The sequence below is a fragment of the Lepus europaeus genome, chromosome 5 (assembly GCF_033115175.1).
Source record: "Lepus europaeus isolate LE1 chromosome 5, mLepTim1.pri, whole genome shotgun sequence".
NCBI lineage: Eukaryota > Metazoa > Chordata > Mammalia > Lagomorpha > Leporidae > Lepus > Lepus europaeus.
This window is the reverse complement of record NC_084831.1, coordinates 83,432,223-83,438,222: the sequence shown is the minus strand read 5'-3', so window position 1 is coordinate 83,438,222 and position 6,000 is coordinate 83,432,223.

Here is a 6,000-nt window from a genome sequence, read left to right as displayed (position 1 = left end):
CCAGGAAGTCTTTGCCTGTGCCTATATCTTGCAGGGTTTCTCCAATGCTCTCTAATAATTTGATGGTTTTGGGTCGTAGATTTAAGTCTTTAATCCATGTTGAGTGAATTTTTGTGTAAGGTGATAGGTATGGGTCTTGCTTCAAGCTTCTGCATGTGGAAATCCAATTTTTCCAGCACCATTTATTGAATAGACTGTCCTTATTCCAGGGATTAGATTTGGATCTTTGGTCAAATATAAGTTGGCTATAGATGTTTGGATTGATTTCTGGTGTTTCTATTCTGTTCCATTGGTCTATCCATCTGTTTCTGTACCAGTACCATGCTGTTTTGATAACAACTGCCCTGTAGTATGTCCTAAAATCAGGTATTGTGATGCCTCCGGCTTTGTTTTTGTTGTACAGGATTGCTTTGGCTATTCGAGGTCTTCTGTGTCTCCATATGAATTTCAGCATCATTTTTTCTAGATCTGTGAAGAAGGTCTTCGGGATCTTGATGGGTATTGCATTGAATGTATAAATTGCTTTTGGGAGGATAGACATTTTGATGATATTGATTCTTCCAGTCCATGAGCATGGAAGATTTCTCCATTTTTTGGTATCCTCTTCTATTTCTTTCTGTAAGGTTTTGTAGTTTTCATCGTAGAGATCTTTAACGTCTTTGGTTAAGTTTATTCCAAGGTATTTGATTGTTTTTGTAGCTATTGTGAATGGGATTGATTTTAGAAGTTCTTCCTCAGCCGTGGCATTGCCTGTGTATACAAAGGCTGTTGATTTTTGTGCATTGATTTTATATCCTGCTACTTTGCCAAACTCTTCGATGAGTTCCAGCAGTCTCTTAGTAGAGTTCTTTGGGTCCCCTAAATAAAGAATCATATCATCTGCAAAGAGGGATAGTTTGAGTTCGTCCTTCCCGATTTGTATCCCTTTAATTTCTTTTTCTTGCCTAATAGCTCTGGCCAAAACTTCCAGAACTATATTGAATAGCAGTGGTGAGAGAGGGCATCCCTGTCTGGTACCAGATTTCAGTGGAAATGCTTCCAACCTTTCCCCATTCAATAGGATGTTGGCCGTGGGTTTTTCATATATTGCTTTGATTGTATTAAGGAATGTTCCTTCCATACCCAGTTTGCTTAGAGTTTTCATCATGAAAGGGTGTTGTATTTTATCAAATGCTTTCTCTGCGTCTATTGAGAGAATCATATGGTTTTTCTTCTGCAGTCTGTTAATGTAGTGTATTACGTTGATTGTTTTGCGAATGTTGAACCATCCCTGCATACCGGGGATGAATCCCACTTGGTCTGGGTGGATGATCTTTCTGATGTGTTGTTGCATTCTATTGGCCAGAATTTTATTGAGAATGTTTGCATCTATGTTCATCAGGGATATTGGTCTGTAATTCTCTTTCAGTGTTGCGTCTCTTTCTGGCTTAGGAATTAAGGTGATGGTGGCTTCATAGAAGGAATTTGGGAGGATTCCCTCTTTTTCGATTGCTCTGAATAGTTTGAGAAGAATTGGAGTTAGTTCTTCTCTAAATGTCTGGTAGAACTCAGCAGTGAATCCATCTGGCCCTGGGCTTTTCTTTGTTGGGAGGGCCTTTGTTACTGTTTCAATTTCTGTGTCAGTTATTGGTCTGTTTAGGTTTTCTATGTCTTCCTGGCTCAATTTAGGGAGGTTGTATGTGTCCAAGAATCTGTCCATTTCTGATAGATTTCCCTGTTTGCTGGCATACAAGTCCTTGTAGTAATTTCTGATGATTCTTTTTATTTCTGTGGCGTCTGTTGTTACGTTTCCCATTTCATCTCTGATCCTATTGATTTGGGTCTTTTCTCTTCTTTTTTTAGTTAGTTGGGCCAATGGGGTGTCAATTTTGTTTATTTTTTCAAAAAACCAGCTCCTCGTTTGGCTGATTTTTTGTAATGTTTTTTTGGATTCAATCTTGTTGATTTCTTCTCGGATTTTAATTATTTCTCTTCTCCTACTGGGTTTGGGTTTGGTTTGCTGCAGATTTTCTAGATCCTTGAGATGACTTGAAAGCTCATCTATTTGGTGCCTTTCCAATTTCTTGATGTAGGCACCTATTGATATAAACTTTCCTCTTAACACTGCTTTTGTTGTATCCCATAGGTTTTGGTATGTTGTGCTGTTATCCTCATTTACTTCCAGAAAATTTTTGATTTCTCTTTTAATTTCTTCTATGACCCATTGTTCATTCAGGAGCATGTTGTTCAATCTCCATGTGTTTGCACGTGCTCTAGGGATTCCTGAGTTGCCAATTTCCAATTTCATTCCTTTGTGGTCTGAGAAGCTGCATGGTGTGATTCTAATTCTTTTGAATTTGCTGAGACTTGCTTTATGGCCTAGTATGTGGTCAATCCTAGAGAGGGTTCCATGTACTGCTGAGAAGAATGTAAAGTCCTTAGATGTAGGATGAAATGTTCTGTAGATGTCTGTTAGATCCATTTGGGCTATAGTGTCATTTAAATCTACTGTCTCCTTGTTCATCTTCTGTCCTGTTGATCTGTCTATCTCTGAGAGTGGAGTATTGAAGTCCCCCAGTACTATTGTATTGGGGTCTAAGTCTCCCTTTAAGTCTCTTAACAAGTCTTTTAAATAGGCTGGTGCCCTGTAATTAGGTGCATATACGTTGATAATCGTTATATCTTCCTGTTGAATGGATCCCTTAATCATTATATAGTGCCCCTCTTTGTCTCTCCTAACAGTTTTTGTGGTAAAGTTTATGTTGTCCGATATTAAGATGGCTACGCCCGCTCTCTTTTCATTTCTGTTGGCGTGGTATATCTTTTTCCAGCCTTTCACTCTCAGCTTGTATGGATCATTGTTGGATAGATGGGTTTCTTGTAAGCAGCAAAAGGATGGGTTTTGGTCCTTAACCCATTCGGCCAATCGGTGTCTTTTAACTGGACAGTTCAAGCCATTAACATTCAATGTGACTATTGAGAAGGAGTAACTTTGCCCTGCCATTTGCCAAAGATATTTTCTAATATCTGGTTTGAGCTTCCTGTGATCTTTTGCTCTGAGGTTTCCTTCCTTTACCTTCTTTCATATTGGTGACCGTGTTTCTGTGTTTCTGTATGTAACACATCTTTAAGCATCTTTTGCAGGGCTGGACGAGTGGCGACAAATTCTTTCAATTTCTGTTTGCTGTGAAAGGTCTTAATTTCACCTTCATTCACAAATGAGAGCTTTGCAGGATATAATATTCTGGGCTGGCAGTTTTTCTCTCTTAGTACCTGGGCTATATCTCGCCATTCTCTCCTGGCTTGTAGGGTTTCTGATGAGAAATCAGCTGTAAGTCTAATTGGAGATCCTCTGAGAGTAATCTGGCGTTTCTCTCTTGCACATTTTAGGATCTTTTCTTTGTGTTTCACTGTGGTGAGTTTGATTACGACGTGTCTTGGTGAGGATCTCTTTTGATCATGTTTATTAGGGGTTCTCTGAGCTTCCTGTACTAGGATGTCTCTGTCCTTCTCCAAACCTGGGAAATTTTCTGCTAGTATCTCACTAAAAAGGCCTTCTAATCCTTTCTCCCTTTCCATGCCTTCAGGAACTCCTAGAACCCGAATGTTGGGTTTTTTAATAGTATCCTGTAGATTCCTGACAGTATTTTTTAGATTACTGATTTCTTCTTCTTTTTTTTGATTTGACTGTTTCCTTTCCTGTTCTCTGTCTTCTAATTCCGATATTCTCTCTTCTGCTTCATCCATTCTGTTTTTAAGGCTCTCTAATGTGTTTGCCATTTGATCTATTGAGTTCTTCATTTCATTGAGATTTTTTGCCAGTACTGCAGTTTCCTGTTCCACTAATTTTTTCATTTCATTTTGATTCCTCCTTAATATTTCATTTTCACGGGAGAGATTTTCTATCTTGTCCATTAAGGATTTCTGTAATTCAAGAATTTGTTTTTGAGAACTTCTTAATGTTCTTATGAAATTTTTGCAATCTGCTTCGTGCATTTGCTCTAACTCTTGATCTTCATAATCTTGCATTGGCGTGTCTTGTTCACTTGGGGGCGTCATAGTGCTATCCTTATCTTTGGTACCTCCGCTTCTATGTTTCTTGCTTGGCATGTTAGAGATAATTTGTGGTGTTTTTGTTGTTTTTGTTTTTTTTTTTTTTCTCTCGTTATACTGTGCCTCTGAGTGAGCTGTCTGTTTTGTTGGAGCCTTAGGGGCTGTGATGGGTGTGGCTAGAGAGCTATGCTTGTTTCTTGAGGTTTAAGGCTGTGTAAAGAGCGACTCTCCCGGATTACTTGCTCCTTGCTGGGACGCGCTCTCTCTCTCTCTCTCTTTTTTTTTTTCTTTTGACTCAGTTGGGAGTGGAGTTGAGGGTAGTTGAAATCTAGCCTCTGTGGGTATTTGTTTGATCTATGCCTGGGAACATACACAGCGTTTATGCAGCCCTCAATGTGTTCTCCAGTTTCGCTAAAGATACTGAGTTTGGCTGAGCTTTACATATGTAAAATCGCGGTGCTCTTTGTTTTGCTTGGTGAGTGAAGGGAGAGGCCTCTGTTCCCCCTCCCCCCAATGTCTCGGACTTCTCAGGTCTTTGTCTTACCGACCTCCATTCCCGCGCTGGCGAGATTCTGTGGCTCTGGCTCCTCTCCCGCTCGGCTCTTCTCGGTTGGTTTTCCACGCGGTGGGTTCCCTGTAAGTCCTCTGTGTCTCACCCACAAGATCCGGAAGCGTTTCCTCTGCAGTTTTTTTTTTTTTTTTGAGTCTTTTCCTGAGGCTACAGTAATTCCACTTTTATGAAAGTTTATTTTCCCAAACTAAGGCACACGTCCTCACTATCCGCCATCTTGGCTCCGCCCCCCTCCTGGGACTCACTTTGAAGCCCTAAGCTATCACCATGAAGCCGCTGGGCTGGGAGCAAGCGCAGCTCTATGGAGAGGCTGTTCTAGCTGACAGGCCCAGTTGAGCATCCAGCCAACTAGAGTCAAATGCAAGACATGGAGTGATGATGCCACCAGGTGACTGCAACTCCTAGCTATCAACTCTTCCAGTGGAGGTCCCATTGTCGGTCAGAAATAAGTCGTTTCAATGCGCCCTGGGCAAATTCCTTACTCACAGAATCTAAGTGTCTTAAAACAGTTACTTTATAGCAAACCATCAGTCGACAGGAGAAAGGAGGGAATAAATTCTCCCTCACAACCCTCAGAAGGAGCCAACCCTGCAGCAGACACCTTGACCGAGAACCACAAGACAGTAGATTTCTGTTTAAGGCCCCAGCGCGTGGTACTTGTTATGGCGGTCCTAAGAGACTCAAATAGTCCTGGTTTCTACATTCACTGGGTCTTGAGCTGTGGAAGGAGGGGTGCGATATGTCCTTAACCATCATACAAATGTGAGTGCCCTAAATAATGAGGCAGGTAGAAAATGTTAAGGAAATTCTAAATTAATTTCTATATCTTAAAATTCTTTCTGAAAGTCTCCGGGGGCGGGTTGGGGGTAGGTGTTTAACCTAGTGGTAATGATGCAGGTGGGGACACCTGTACCCCCAATAGCTGGGTTCAGCACCCTGTTCTGGCTTCTGACTCCAGCTTCGTGCTAATGCAGGCCCTGGGAGAAGGCAGTGATGGCTCCAGCAATCAGGCTCCTGCCGCTTGTGTGGGAGGTCAGGATTTTCTGGCCCCTGCCTTCAGCCCAGCTTAGTCGTGGCTGTTATGCGCATTTGGGGTGTGAACCAGCAGATGAGAACTCTGTCTTTCTGCCTTTCAAACTGGAAAAAAAAGTCACAAGGATTTTAATTCAGGTAGAGCCCCATTTAGATTTGGATGGACAGAACTGAAAATAGAAGGGGCATTTCTGTGAACATCTAACACCCTAGCTGCACCTGTCTAATCAAAGTATATAGAATAAGTATAATTCTTTTTCTTTTTTTTTTTTTTGGACAGGCAGAGTTAGACAGTGAGAGAGAGAGACAAAGAGAAAGGTCTTCCTTCCGTTGGTTCACTCCCCAAATGGCTGCTATGGCTGGTG